The sequence below is a fragment of the Vicia villosa genome, unplaced genomic scaffold, assembly GCF_029867415.1.
Source record: "Vicia villosa cultivar HV-30 ecotype Madison, WI unplaced genomic scaffold, Vvil1.0 ctg.002874F_1_1, whole genome shotgun sequence".
NCBI classification, from domain to species: domain Eukaryota; kingdom Viridiplantae; phylum Streptophyta; class Magnoliopsida; order Fabales; family Fabaceae; genus Vicia; species Vicia villosa.
The window spans coordinates 35,535-51,701 of record NW_026706054.1 but is presented as its reverse complement, the minus strand read 5'-3'; the positions used below and the strand labels follow the sequence as shown (position 1 = coordinate 51,701).

General features: G+C 37.0%; 1 long non-coding RNA gene across 1 annotated transcript; it reads left to right on the top strand.

Annotated features, from left to right (window-relative positions):
- Nucleotides 1–5,453: 5,453 nt before the first annotated feature.
- LOC131639967 (uncharacterized) lies at nucleotides 5,454–5,903 on the top strand. Its single transcript, XR_009295113.1, has 2 exons — nucleotides 5,454–5,586; nucleotides 5,689–5,903. It is a non-coding gene; the product is annotated as an uncharacterized LOC131639967 (long non-coding RNA).
- Nucleotides 5,904–16,167: the final 10,264 nt, after the last annotated feature.

Genomic DNA, 16,167 nt, shown 5'->3' with positions numbered 1-16,167 from the left:
TTATGCAGGGCTGGTATATGGTGCAGGTTATGAATGTGGTTTTTGGTAGCAAGCGGAGGTGGGGCAGAACCGATATGGACGAATTTGGATGCAAGTAGAAGCAAGCAAATGGCATAGAATTTTGGATAGGTTCATACTGTGGCCAAGGAATTATGGGAACAAGGCAGAATAAGACTAATTTGAATCAAGTTCTATGGCTTATTGAATTTATGCTTTAGGATAGGTAGTTTAAGGCTTGTATGTGTGGGTTTTTTGTACATGTAAAAGATGGGCATGGTTTGTAGATAATGAGTTTTATTTGTAATTTTGAATTTGAACTTGAATGAATGAACTTGGAATAATGTGGGTGTTTGTAGTGAATAGTGGCCTTTTGGCTTTTCTTGTAGAACTTGTTGGACTCTATGGATGTTTAAATATATGGGCCTTGGATCCCTCGAATGTGTAGATTTTGAAAGTGAATGACAAACTCATATGATACGAACCATCTTCGACATGAACCTTGAACTGTGTTCAGATGAAATCTCAATCACCACTCGTACACGTACTCCTTAATTTCCACATTTGGAAACAAAACACCTGATAAGTGTACTTCTTTACTTTGATGTAATCATTCTTTTTCAATTGTATCATGATATATGCCTTACAAATCACACAAGCCAAAATATTGAATTGATAGCCCATATAACTCTTGTCCAGCCAAAACCCTTTCACAATTGTTGGATACAACCTCAGATGAAAATTAGGTTTGAAATATTGTAGGAGAGGTGTTCAGGATAGCCCTAAGACCGAACTCGAACATAAGAGATTAAAACCCTAATTCCACAGTACCATGTTCAAAGAAGAATCAAATGAGCCAAGCTTGAGCGAGGTAGAACCCCCAATATCAAAGATCCTTGATCCGAATGCCAGATTTATTGATTAATGATGCATGTTGTGTTAATGACCTAATGGGAGGTATGTACATGAGACTATGAAATGCATAAGCCTAAGCCAGATAAAATTGAAAGGGTAGGACAAATTTGGGGTATGACAATATCAACTTTCTATGAAAGAATTATTTACATGAGAGCAAAATAAATTTTTGAAAAATTTACAACTTTTCCCTAACCCAAATTAGAAATTATGAGTTAAAATACGAGAGAAAACATTAGAAATTTAGAGATGTGGTGAGAGAAATGAAAAGTGAGATTTTTCACGTTTTCTGGATGTGAAAAAGTGACAAAGAAGTTCTATATTTAATGGCCAAGGCATGGTATAAATTTGGAAACAATTCATGGTCCAAATAAATGCTATAGTTAATTAGGCTAGTCGATTATGCAACCTAAATAATTGGTTGCTAAGGCCACAAATGGAAGGTTTTGATATAGAGTCATTAATAATCATTTAGAGACAGTCCCAGTCGATTTAAGACTAAATCAAATATGATCTAATCAATAAGGCTTATGGTATAATCGATTAGACAGTTAGAAAATTCCCACAATTAATTAGACACTCCCTTAATCAACTGGCTAGGCCTTAAAAAATTATTTGGTGATTTAATTAAAAAATGAGAGGCGTCTAAGGATTTGTGTGTGTGTATGTTTGTGTGTGATTTAGCCATAATGTTTCCAAAAATTCCCTTGTGTCTTAATAAGACACTAGTCACTCAGACAGACATGGCCAAGCAAGATTTCACCCTTCTTCTCTTTCATACTCTAAAGCCTCAAGTATTGGGATCTTTATATTTGATTTTAGAATCATGCATAATCATTGAATCTTCTAGATGAGGCTTGAGATATCTTTATGTTGATTATTATCATTTGAGAGTTTGAAAGGTTAAACCACCAATGATCCTTGAAACCTAGTTCTTCACTTGAGAGTTGTTGGAATACAATGTTGACTTTAAAAAAAATGTCTAGCTTGATTAGGGATGATAGAATCATCAACCAACTTGTGCATCTTTGACCTTTTGTATTTTCTTCGGTAGTTGATTGACCTCATGTGTTATCATCAACAAAACTAAGTAGACACTAGTTTACTTGCATACTTTCCATCTATAAGCTTCACCATTTTGGATCACTTCTTAACTATATTTACAAACACATAGATCTACACTATATACAATTATCTTGATTCAAGTATTTTGTCTTTTTTCTCACTCTTCAACAAGTTGATTTATAGAATTTTTTTCTCCCTCCTTGATGTCTAGGAATTGATATTACATACCCATCAAAATATTTAGTTTATGTTTCACCCACCGTCTTATTGGTCTCTTTCTATATTTCCTTATATTATCATTATATTTCTTCATTTTTACACCAGACAAAACTTTAACATATATTTTTTTAATTCTAACTTTAATTTGTACGTTTTTGTTCCACCATCAAGAGTTTTAACTCCTAGGTCAAAAACTTCCTTATTCTCCTAAGGTCTCTTTTACTAATTTTTTAATCCCTTGTGTCGTCTTATCCCACATATCATTTTTATTTCTTTGATGTTTTAAAAAATCTTCCTCTTAAACTATGTGTTTGAAGGTACTTTGTTTTTCTCTCTTTAAATGTTAAATATCAACACTTCCACAAGATGGAACATATGAATCAAATGTATCAAACTTGTCATGTAAATCTGATTCTACTAGAACCTCACAAGACTTTTGTAAAAACTTCTTTGATGGATCATTAGTATGAACAGTACCAAGGTATGTCAAAATATAGTCATTTATCTTCTTCTAATTGATGACATATGAGATGGGGATGTAAAACGGATCTCCAACAACCTTTTCCACCATGTTAGTTAGATAATCCTTATTATGGGTCATGGCAGCGAAGAAATGGAAATCCAAAGTCTAAATTCAATATGTAGGAAAAAAATCCTCAATAAAGGACACTGGCCTGATTAATGGATACCATATTGGAATAAAGAGAATAAAATAAAACAAAATATTTATACACAAAAATTATGTATTTGAATATAATCACGATATTCTAGTATATAAAGAGCAATAAAGACATAGGAATATTAAAGAGCAATAATGACAAAGGAATATTAAATAATATTCTTAGAATACTTTAGAGTATGGTAGAGTGTAGAGTTGTCAAAATGGGCTACCCGATCCTAAATGGCTCTTTTATTTAAAAAAATAAAAATAAAAACTCCATAATATTTATTATAAATACAATTAAAAATTATCTTATTTTAAACATAATAAAATTTTAAGTACTGTATTATCTCTTATAAATACTATAATGTGTTTCTAAATACAATATATATCTAAATTAAATAAAATAATACTTGAATATTTATTATAACAGAAAAAATAATGTAATACGATGAAAAAAGTTGATTATATTAATGTATAATATTTAAAAGAGAAAGATTGAATAAAATAGAGATAAAATTTAGTGAAGTGAGAAAAATCAATATGCTATTTTGAGTAAGATTATATAAATATTAATATTTTTTAAAATTTATAATTATACGGACCTTGTGGACTACCTATAGCCCTAATGGGTAGCGGGCTTTTCAAGGCTGGGTTAAAAAGGCCTTGAAAAATATGGACTCTAATTTTAAGGTCTAAGCCCTATAATTTTTCGGGTCTGGCGTGCTGGCCCGTATGAGTTAGCCCATTTTGACAGCTCTAGTAGAGTGTATACTTACAAATTATTTCTAAAATATTTAAATAACAATAACACATACTAGCTATATTAAGATTAAAAGTCGACAAAAATCGATGATGGATTTACCTCTGCAGAACCTTCTTGATATCTCTTTTATTACTCATGATGCACACTTGTAAAAAGAACTCCTTTATTCTACTGTGGTATCACTTGTAGTGAAATTGAAAGGATCAGCAACATTAAGTTATCATTGAAATCTAACAATAATATCAATTTAGTTGATAGTAAAGATGTTTGGGATAAAGAAGAATGACTAACAAGATAGCCTCAAGAGACCAAAATAACTTACAATAAGTGTAAGCAAATCCACAACAAGAAAAACACAGAGAACTTGTTATCCAGCTCGATCAAGTTGATCTAATATGAGAGAGATAGTATCTCTCTGATTCATTATACTTTCAAAAAATGTTAGGAGAGATTAAAAAATATTTAAAATAAAATAGTCACCTGAGTTCAAGATTTTTTTGGTTTTCAACATCTCCAACTCTCAATTTATGAATCACACAAACCCAATAAATTTAGAAACATTTTCTAATCTCCTTAGATACCTCCAAAGGTGTTTTAAATTCCAAGAACCTCAAGAAATTTCTACCATTGTCTCTCTAAGTTTCTTACAAGGATTGACACCTCTTCACTCTATGCCTATGTTTGGAATTTATTAAAAATCATGGTAGAAAATCATGGTGGGTAAAAGCTACCAATAGTAGGTTATGAAAATCACAGCGGGAGGGCTCCAAACTTTCGATGGCGGTATTGGATCGTGTTTCCAAACACACCAATATGTCTCATACTACATTCTAAATGTTGTGAAAAAAAGAATGATAGAGATACATATTTATAATTGATGAAACTCAATAGATCTATAACGGGTCCAAAACACGGTTATTTAATTTTTGACAATCTCAAATCAATTTTTTTTCTCTTTTTTTTCTTGAAGCTTTAAGTCATACGTCTATGTAAGGGTGGAAATAGGTCAAGCCGATAACAGGGGCCTATAGGCTAGCCTATATAGGCTCAGGCCAGGCCAGACCGCACATTATTTTTAGATAGAAAAGGCCCAGACTTTTTTTGTATGTCTATTTAGTTAAAAAGACTAGGCCTTAGGCCCTAAAAAAATCCTTTTAAGCATATCAGACCGGCCTATTTAAATAAATATGAATACTTTTTTTATTATCATTATTTTATGTTTTGTACATTAAATTAAAATTTATAAATAAAACTTGTTTATTATGAAGAACTTGTAAAACTAAGATGAAAACACCTGATGAACATTGTTTTCGTAAGTTCTCTTAAACAAATAGTCTCATTAAATTATACTAATAGGTAAGTTAAAATAAGTCAATGCAAACAAATTTTTTGTCTCTTGGTCTTTTAGTTAGTTATTGGAGTCTATTATTTTAATTGCTTATTTACATATTTCTAAAACAAATAGGTTTTTATGTAGGCTAACATACTAACCAAACTTTCGAAAAGGAAAGACTCAGGCCTAAAAATAAACCTACGACAGACTCCAAGTCAGGCTTAGGCTTCAATTTTTTGACAGGTCAGAGTTAGAATTGACAAAGTCTAGCTCGATCCAGCCTATTTTCACCCCACTTCTGTGTATTCAATCTTATCATTTCTCTTTTAAGATTTTTTTCCGTACATTTAAAAATAAAATAAAAACCTCTACCACCTACCAAAACTTTTATATTTAATATTAAATAAGATATGTGATCAATTCGATGAGTTGTAAAGACATGCACAACACATAAATACATCAGAGAGTCATTTAAAAGTATTCCAATTTTGAAAAAAGTGATTTTCACACTATTAATTAATTATATCATTTTCTATTTTTACATGAAAATGTGGACAAATATGACTCAAATTTTAAAGTTTGTTTATGTTATAATTATTTTTCTTTTCATTTGTATCATTATGACAGAAGGTAAGTTCACTTTCTAAAAAAAACTAGTCGTTTTTCTTTATCTTATTCCCAGATTTCATACTATATTATTAACATTTATCTTTATTTTATTTGAAATTACAGGAGTTTATTTTTGCCAAAATGATGAAGATTGTCCTAAATCTAGGTGTCTTCCATATGAACTTCCAAAGTGCATGAGGATGATTTGTGAGTGTGTGGAAACAGTGTTCGATGCAAAAAATTTAAATTAATATATATATATATATATATATATATAATTGTGTTGTTTAATGTATATCAAATATTGTATAAGGTAAAAAAATTTCCACCGCCTTAAATGGTTGTCTTGTACCGCTTGGTCAGCTACTTACATTTTGTAAATCAGAGGCATAACAAGTATAAATAAAATTAGGGAAAGGCTAACGAGTGTCATCAGGTTACTCGTTAAGAGTTTGAAAATGTATGTTTTTGATCTTACAATGATCAGAAAGTAAATGTGGCCGACGGACGTCATGAGCTTGATGAAATCAACAGAGGATGGGGTGTACCTGCAGACACTCAGAAGCTGAAGTAAGAACAGGTGAAGCGGAAGAAAATAGAGTTTGAGAACATAGTTAGAATACCTGAATCTCTTGCAAAGGAAGGTATTTATAGTGAGCCCCAACGCTTGGCCAATATTCTCCATTATGAGCTGAGAGTCCAGGCCCATAATAGATGACTTCCAGGATTCCTACGTGAGCATGGAGATGAGTATCATGTGCTCGTCATCCTGGGTCAACTGTCTCGTGGTTTAGGGAGGCGTGGGTGAAGTTGCGCGTTAAGGAAGACAACAATTTCACTAGTTGCGTGAAACATGAGGAGACAATTGAAGACGTGTTCCTGGAGTGAGAGGCGCGTGATGAACGTGTTCTCCACTGGCCCTAACAGATTGGGCCATTGTTTTGGATCATCCTCGACGTGGACCTGGATTGGGTCGTACCCGTTAGTGGGACAACCATAGACCCTATCTTGAATATGAGCCCCCCAAGTTGTTGCTAGAAGGCAGAGGAGATATGACTTAGAGTTAGTTCGCACGTTGAGGAGGATCGAATGAATTCGAGTGTTGTCGACGACTTTTCTCTATGTGGGTGTCTCTTGTTCTTCAGTTTGCGAAAGCAGAGACGGTATTTACTCGTATTTGTTGGGTTTATGTCACGAGGACGGCATGTCTTGTTAGGATTCTGGCTGACAGTTTTCACTTGGCCAGGAAATGTTTCTAGCTTAACATGGCTAGGAAAAGTTTCCATTTTATCTCATAAGCTCGTTGTAATAGGCATCCCGTAGGTAACAGTTTTGCTTGTGTTCGCGCATTTGCTCCAAGTTGTCCTCTGAGGCCGTGTTTGTGAGGGAATACAGAAGTTCGTCGTTTGTGCTCGACTAGGTGTGCCTAGAACCAGGGGAGATGGAGAACTGATGGGATTTGAAGAGACAATGATTCGTCTCCTCGAGCCACGCGTCACAGCTATTAATTATGTCATAATTAGGCCTAGGCATAGGGGTAATTATGAGCTGTCGTGATGACACGCTACCCCAAGCGGTACGTTTTATAGCGCAATTTTTGGCTTAAAAATAATAAAGAGGGGATGACATTCACACGTTTCACTTTCTCCTCCATTACATTCTCTCTCTTATCAGTTGCAGAGCATTCTTCTTCGTCTCCTGTTTGCTGTCGTCGCTTCACCACCGGAATTCATTTTTCCTCAATTAACCAAGTAAGTATCCCTTTGGTTTTTCTCCCTTTACATTTTATTTTTGCTCTGGCTAATTTGAAAAATAAAGACTCTGGTGAGTGTTCATGTTTAGCGGTGGTTTAGCCATTCCCAAATGTCGGTGCAAACGAAGAACACTAGGAGTTTGAGTAGAGAATTTAGGATATCGCGTGACATCTGGTTCGGCGCCGCTGTTATGACGGCTAATAAACATTGTGTCGGTGGAGTTTATGAGTTTATGATGAATTTCATGTATCGGGTAGCATGTTCCCCGTGAAACTCATGAACTCATGTTGAATTTCATGTCCCAGGGAGACTCTTCCCCGTGGTATTCGTGAGTCTCATTGCAAAGCTCATGCTTCGAGGAGATTCTCCCCACGGGCTGCATGAGTTTCATGATGAAACTCATCATGAAGTTCATGCGTCGAGAAGATTCTCCCTGTGGGACTCCCGAATTTCATGAGTTTAATCACGAGTCCCTCGTTGAGGATAAGGTCCTCGTGATTCCTTGTTTTCCATTGAGTAAGGGCTATAGCCAATGGAAGTGTCCTTGTGTCTCTCCTCGCTCTTTCACTTGATTCATGGTGGAATAGTGGATTTGATTTGATCGTCAAACCCACTGTTATCCTCTGCTTTTCAAGTTTCAATGGCTCGCAATACTGAGGGTATCTGTCTGGTCTACATTGTTACTGATCCCGATCTGGCTTGGGATGGACTTGAACCCCGGGGAATAACCTCTCGTTTTGTTTATCCCGATCTGGCTTTGGTGCCCTCCTAACTGCATCTGAAACCGATTTCCTTTATTCGGACTTTCAAGATCGTGTGTTTCCACCTCGAGATTGATGCCACCATCCCCTTATTCTTCCATTTCCTCCGTTGCCACCATCCCATTTCGACCGGAGTACTGATCATTGTATCACTAAGTCCGGCGAATTGGGTCTTGAGGACCACCGTAGCTACGAAAAGCTGGTGAAATTTGTTGACGGTTTCACTCCTTCTCGGTGGGATACTAGGGTCTAGGAGGTTGTCCTCGACGATCAAGGACAAACTATATTCGAGGCTCGTTACATTAACACAAAAGAGCTCATCGAGTGTGATACCATAGAGGATGCTCTATTACTATTAGGTAGTTGTTTTTCCCTTTAACATGTTTGTGTGCTCTTTCTACCTTGGTATACTGATACTTGCCAGGCATTTGTTACAGATAACATGTCGAGCCTTCAGGAGCTCGTGCTTAAGATGGCCATTAGTAAAGGGAAGGTTAGGAAGAAAAACCCTAAGAGTCACATGGGACAGCTGTTAGAACAAGATTTGTTCTGATCAATATTCTTAGTTTTGATGATAACAAGGATATGAATTTTGTGTGAGATAATGTGGTACTCTAATACATTGCAATTTCCCTTTCAGGAAATATATAAAGAGTATGCACAAATCAGCGCTCAAAAGCTTTGTCTCAGAAGGTTCAGCATGCAACATCAGAACATGGTCTGGCAAGACATCAGAAGATGGTCAAGGCAGAATCAGAACATGGGTCTATGGAAGCATCAGAAGAACTTGAGATCAGAAGCAGAAGCACTGAAGTTCTCATGGTATCACGCTGAGAAGCACTTCAAGGTCAGAAGACAAGAAGATGCTATGCACCAAGCTGTTTGACTCTGATGATATTCAAACGTTGTATACACAAACATCAGATCAGAAGAAAGTACAGGTGGCAGGCTACGCTGACTGACAAAAGGAACGTTGGAAGCTATTAAAGGCAACGTCAATAGACACAGCGTGAACAAGGCTCGAGGTAGTTGACAAAAGTGTGAAACATTAAATGCAATGATGTACGGAATACGCAAAGCATTAAATGCTCCCAATGGTCATTTTCACAAAGTGCCTATAAATATGAAGTTCTGACGAGAAGCAAGGTTAACAAAATTCTTGACGATTTCTGTGAATATTAACTTGCTGAAACGCTGTTCAAATCAAAGCTCAGAAACTTCATCTTCATCAAAGCTCACTACATTGCTGTTGTAATTATTAGTGAGATTAAGCTTAAACGTTAAGAGAAATATCACTGTTGTGATTATAGCTTTTCAGAAGCATTGTAATACTCTTACAATTGATTACATTAATTTGTAAGTAACTAGAGTGATCAAGTGTTGATCAGGATACTCTAGGAAGTCTTAGCTTGTGTCTAAGGAGTTGTAATTAGAGTGATCACGTGGTGGTCAGGATACTCTAAGAAAGTCTTAGATTGTGTCTAAGCATTTGTTCCTAGAGTGATCAGGTTGTGATCAGGATACTCTAGAAGACTTAGTCGTGGGCTAAGTGGAAAACCATTGTAATCTGTTGAGATTAGTGGATTAAATCCTCAGGTGAGGTAAATCACTCCGTGGGGGTGGACTGGAGTAGTTTAGTTAACAACGAACCAGGATAAAAATAACTGTGCAATTTGTTTTTATCGTTCAAGTTTTTAAGACTACACTTATTCAAACCCCCCCTTTCTTAGTGTTTTTCTATCCTTCAATTGGCATCAGAGCGCCGGTTCTAAGGTGCACGCACTTAACCGTGTTTAGAAAAGATTCAGGAAGAGAAAAACGCTTCAGTAAAAGATGGCTGGTGAAGTTCAAACAAATCCAACTGCATCTACATCTGGCTCTGCTGAGGAATACAACGGTAACAATGGTTATACTAGACCACCAGTATTTGATGGTGAAAACTTTGAATACTGAAAAGATAAACTGGAAAGTTACTTTCTTGGTCTAGATGGTGAACTATAGGATCTTCTGATGGATGGTTACAAACATCCAGTGAAAGCCAGTGGCGTAAGGCTTACAAGGCAAGAAATGGATGATGATCAAAAGAAGCTTTTCAAGAATCATCATAAATGTAGGACTGTTTTGCTGAATGCTATCTCTCATGCTGAGTATGAGAAGATATCTAACAGGGAAACTGCCCATGATATATATGAGTCATTGAAAATGACCCATTAGGGAAATGCTCAAGTCAAGGAGACTAAAGCTCTTGCTCTAATCCAGAAATATGAAGCCTTCAAGATGGAGGATGATGAAGATATTGAGAAGATGTTCTCAAGATTTCAAACTCTAACTGCTGGATTGAGAGTTCTGGATAAAGGCTACACCAAGGCTCATCATGTAAAGAAGATTATCAGAAGCTTACCCAGAAGATGGGGTCCAATGGTGACTGCATTCAAGATTGCCAAGAATCTGAATGAAGTTTCTTTGGAAGAGCTTATCAGTTCCTTGAGAAGCCATGAAATAGAGCTGGACGAAAACGAGCCTCAGAAGAAAGGTAAGTCTATTGCATTAAAATCTAATGTTAAAAAATGCACTAACGCTTTTCAGGATAGAGAAGAAGATCCTGAAGAATCAGAATCTGAAGAAGAAGATGAAATGTCCATGATCTCCAGAAGGGTAAACCAACTCTGGAGCAAGCAAAGGAAGTTCAGAGGCTTCAGAAGCTCAAAGAGATTTGAACAAGGAGAATCTTCTGGTGACAGAAGATCTGACAAGAAGAAGGTTGTCTGCTATGAGTGCAATGAGCCTGGACATTACAAGAACGAGTGTCCAAAACTTCAGAAGGAGAATCCAAGAAGAAGTTTCATAAGAAGAAAGGTCTTATGGCAACATGGGATGATTCTGATTCTGAATCAGAATCAGAATCAGACTCTAAAGGAGAGCAGGCCAACTTCGCGTTGATGGCTATAGAAGATGATGGATCATAATCTACATCAGAATCAGATTCTGAAGAGGTATTTTCTGAACTATCTAGAGAAGAGTTAGTTTCCAGTTTAATAGAACTTCTGGAACTCAAGGCTCATCTTAGTATCAAATACAAAAAGCTGAAGAAGCAGTTTGAATTTGAAACTAAGAAGCTGGAAGTGGAAAATTCTGAACTGAAGGAAAAAGTTTTAAATCTATCCAAAGATAGTGGATCTCCTTCTGAAACAGAAAAATCCATTCCTAGCATGAATCATATTCTGAAAGAATATGACTCGAGCTTCAGAAAGTTCTTATCTAGAAGTATTGGCAGAAGTCATCTTGCTTCTATGATATATGGTGTTTCTGGAAACAGAAGGTTTGGTTTTGGCTATGAGGGTGATACCTCACATAAATTTGAACCTATTGATGATTTGAAGATCACATACAAGCCATTGTATGATCAGTTCAAATATGGCCATGCACATGATATTAGGCTCACTTCACATGCACAGAAGTTTAACACTGTTCACACCAAGAAGCTTGTGACACATCCTAAGAAATATCATGCTGACAAACCTAAAGAATATCATGCTGTTCCTCCTGTTAAATATTTTGCTAAACCGAAGTTCAATCAGAACTTGAGGAGAACTAACAAGAAAGGACCCAAGAAATTGTGGGTACCTAAGGAGAAGATAATTTCTGTTGCAGATATCCTTGGCGGCAAAGAGGACAAAAAGCAAAATGTCATGGTACCTGGACTCTGGGTGCTCGCGACACATGACGGGAAGAAGGTCTACATTCCAAGACCTGGTGCTTAAACCAGGTGGAGAAGTCAAGTTTGGAGGAGATCAGAAGGGAAAAATCATTGGCTCTGGAACCATAAGTCTTGGTAACTCTCCTTCCATAACTAATGTACTTCTTGTTGAAGGATTAACGCATAACTTATTGTCCATAAGTCAATTAAGTGACAATGGTTATGACATAATCTTTAATCAAAAGTCTTGCAAGGCTGTAAGTCAGAAGGATGGCTCAATCCTATTTACAAGCAAGAGAAAGAACAACATTTATAAGATTGATCTTTCTGATCTTGAGAAGCAAAAGGTGACTTGTCTTATGTCTGTTTCTGAAGAGCAATGGGTCTGGCACAGGAGATTAGGACATGCTAGTTTGAGAAAGATTTCTTAGATTAACAAACTAAATCTGGTCAGAGGACTCCAAAATCTGAAATTCAAATCAGATGCTCTTTGTGAAGCATGTCAGAAGGGCAAGTTCTCCAGACCTGCATTCAAGTCTAAGAATGTTGTTTCTACCTCAAGGCCGTTAGAACTCTTGCACATTGATCTGTTTGGCCCAGTCAAAACAGCATCTGTCAGAGGGAAGAAATATAGATTAGTCATCGTTGATGATTATAGCCGCTGGACATGGGTGAAGTTCTTGAAACACAAGGATGAGTCTCATTCAGTGTTCTTTGAATTCTGCACTCAGATCCAATCTGAGAAAGAGTGTAAAATCCTAAAGGTTAGAAGTGATCATGGTGGTGAATTTGAGAACAAATTCTTTGAGGAGTTCTTCAAAGAAAATGGTATTGCCCATGATTTCTCTTGCCCTAGAACTCCACAGCAAAATGGAGTTGTAGAGCGAAAGAATAGGACTCTACAAGAAATGGCCAGAACCATGATCAATGAAACCAATATGGCTAAGCATTTCTGGGCAGAAGCAATAAACACTGCGTGTTATATTCAGAATAGAATCTCTATAAGACCTATTCTAAATAAGACTCCTTATGAATTGTGGAAGAACAGAAAGCCCAACATTTCATATTTCCATCCTTTTGGATGTGTATGCTTTATTCTGAATACTAAAGATCATCTTGGTAAGTTTGATTCTAAATCACAAAAGTGTTTCCTTCTTGGATATTCTGAACGCTTTAAAGGCTACAGAGTATACAATACTGAAACATTGACTGTAGAAGAATCAATCAATATCAGGTTTGATGATAAGCTTGGTCTTGAAAAACCAAAGCAGTTTGAGAATTTTGCAGATTGTGATATTGATATATCAGAAGCAGAAGAACCAAGAAGCAAAGCTGCAGAAGCTGGCAGTCTCAGAAGCAATGGATCAGAAGATCAAGTTGATGCATCTTTAGAGAATCTCAGGATTTTTGAAGAGCCAACAGTTAGAAGATCACCTAGACTTGCCTCAGCTCATTCAGAAGATGTGATTCTTGGGAAGAAAGATGATCCTATCAGAACAAGATCATTCCTAAAGAATGACAATCAGAAGCTGTGATCAGAATCAGAAGGCGTAAAGTCTATTCAGGAAAATTACAACTGTCATCTATTTTCGGATGGTGAACGCGTGTCTGTACGGTTAGTACAAAGCGTGCAGTTGAAAAGACGCCGATCTAGGTAACTGTGTTAAATCATTTCGTTTACCATATTCTCTCTCCTAATGTCATTTCTCATTAAATGCATAATGATTTCTTTATTTTCAAATCTTTTAAATAACCCGCTTCACCCTCACTCCTTCTTTCTTTCTCTCTCTCTCTCTCTCTCTCTCTCTCTCTCTCTCTCTCTCTCTCTCTCTCTCTCTCTCTCTCTCTCTCTCTCTCTCTCTCTCTCTCTCTCTCTCTCTCTCTTTTATGCATCCCTTTAATTGCATCTGCTCTTCAAACCCTAGTTTTTGATTTGATCTCAAAGCATAATCATCATGAACTCATCCTCATGTTCATCAAATCCAAAAGAAAGACTTACTTCTACACAGATCCTTCTACGCAAATATGAGTATGCTCCATTGAAAACATGCTTAATTCCCACGGAAGAACTGGAAGTTCTATGTGAATCTGCTGTGGACATCAACAACCTAAAAGCAAATGGCTTTAAGTGTGATGCAAGAATCTTTGAGCAAGGATGGTCTAAATATCTCGATAGATTGGTTGGTCCAATTTATCCTGAACTTGTGAAGGATTTCTGGATACATGCAACGGTTACTTCAACTGCCATCATTTCATTCGTGCTAGGGCATGAAGTGGTTATCACTGAAAAGCTCATCAGGAAGCTGTACAATGTGAATGATGAAGAAGCTTGGTCTGGTATTCAACATGCAACAGTTGACTGGTCTAAAGTTGAAAAACAAATCTCTCTGGCTTTTGGAATTGATTCTCATAACACGGGCACCTTAAGGCCATTTTATAAAGCATGGGCTGAGATTATTCTGGGTTCCCTTCACCATAGAAAGAGGATGCTCTCCTCCTCCTACATCAGTCCGGATCACAAGTATACTCTTTTCTGCATTGGCAAAAAGACTGAGATCAACATCTCTCATATTCTGTTTGAGAATCTGAAGACTTCTATCTTTGAGTTAAGAGAAGATGAAAGGGCGAAGTACCCTCATATTCCAAGAACGACTATTCCGTTCGGAAGAATGATTTCAGACATTCTGATTGAAAGCAAAGTGCTGGACTCCATTAGAAAACTCAATGCGTCCCATTTTCTTGGAGTAGTTCATGGTCCCATCTTCAATGGTGTGGATTTGTTCAGACTGGAACTCATTCAAAATGTACCTTCTGTGTGCACAAGCTTTCCTGACATCCTGTCAAGAAGAGTTGTTGTTGAAGGTTTTGCCTCTTTGTTTCATAAAGAACTGCATCAGGTTGTCAAGTTTTACCTGGAAGATTGTGTTAGGAAGCAATCAGATATTGATCCTGCTTGGATCCGTGGCAGAGTACTTCCGTCCAAGGCTGATCTTCTGAAGAAGGATCAGAAGGAACTAAAGGCTAGGCTAAAAAGAAAAGCCCGAGAAGATGAGGTTAAGAAAGCCAAGAAGTTGAGGGTCACCTATGATCCTTACAAGGTGGACTTTGAAGAACGAAGGGAGAAAAGGATCAGATATTCCTTTCACAAAACCAGATCTTCTTCTTCTGTACAAATCTCCAGGCAGGTTTTTACTCCACCTCCTTCTGTCCCTAAACCATCTCTGCAATCACCTCCATCTGAACCAAAAGTAAACTTCACTTTACCAAATCCTTCTCCATCATCTATTTCCTCTCCCATCCTAAACCCCACACCTCTAAGTATTCTTCCCCCAACTCCTTCTGATAAATCCTTCTCACCAATTCCCTTTACAAATACTCCATCCTCTTCTCATTCTATCCCTTCTGATATTCCATCCTCATCAATCATTCTCTCAAATATCCCTTCTTCCTCATCCACCGCACCTCCACCTTCTATATCCCATCCCTTACCTACCAGAAAATCCAAACCCTACTGTCTTCTCTACCCTGACTACAAATTCACCTTCAATCCGCCTGAACCTGAACCCTATACCTACCTGGAACTTTTCAGACATGAGGTGATTAGCAGTCTAGACCTTCTGAAGGATGCCTTTCTAAATGGTCTGGATGATGTTACTACAAGAAATCTCTAGAAAATCTTTCGCAAGTGTCGCGGGGAAAAATCGTTGTCTTTTTCGGGATGAGACACCTGATGCCTTCTTTGGGCTCGAGTGCTCAAAAAATGATTTTTCTTTTGTACGGACCAAACTTTTTATTGTTTCCAAAAGAGGAAAAGGAAAAAAGTTGCAATAACCTTAAAAGTGGGGGAGAGATCTTGGGTAAGAGGGTTGGTTATACGAAGGGAAGGTATTAGCACCCAACGTATCTATAGTACTCTATAGGTTTCTTTGCTTTGTTTTTCATTCCATGTTATTGAGAGGTTCTGTTGTGAAATAGGTGGGACCTAAGGTGTTTGTTTGATTATGCTCGCAAAGATCATCGCGATCCTCTGCATACATATCCCCTAGAGGGAATCAGAGCATCTGTAGCTCGGGGTCTACGGGTGCTAAGGTTTGAGTGGTTTTTTTTGTGTTTTGTTTTGCTCGCCAAGGATCGACCTTGTGCCTACGTATTCTCAAAGGGATGTTGAGAAAGTCAGAGCAATCGTAGTTCCCACTTATGCTAGTGGAAGCAAAGGATAAGAGACAAATGTCATCTAAATGTTCGATGTATCTAATCTATATCATCACATACATCTGTTTGTTTTTTGTTTGAAAATCTTTTCATTATAAGCCCGGGGCCATGCCACTTAGGGTGCTTAGAATGATAAAGATGTTTTTGTTGTTTAACCAGCCTTGTGGCAAAAACTTTC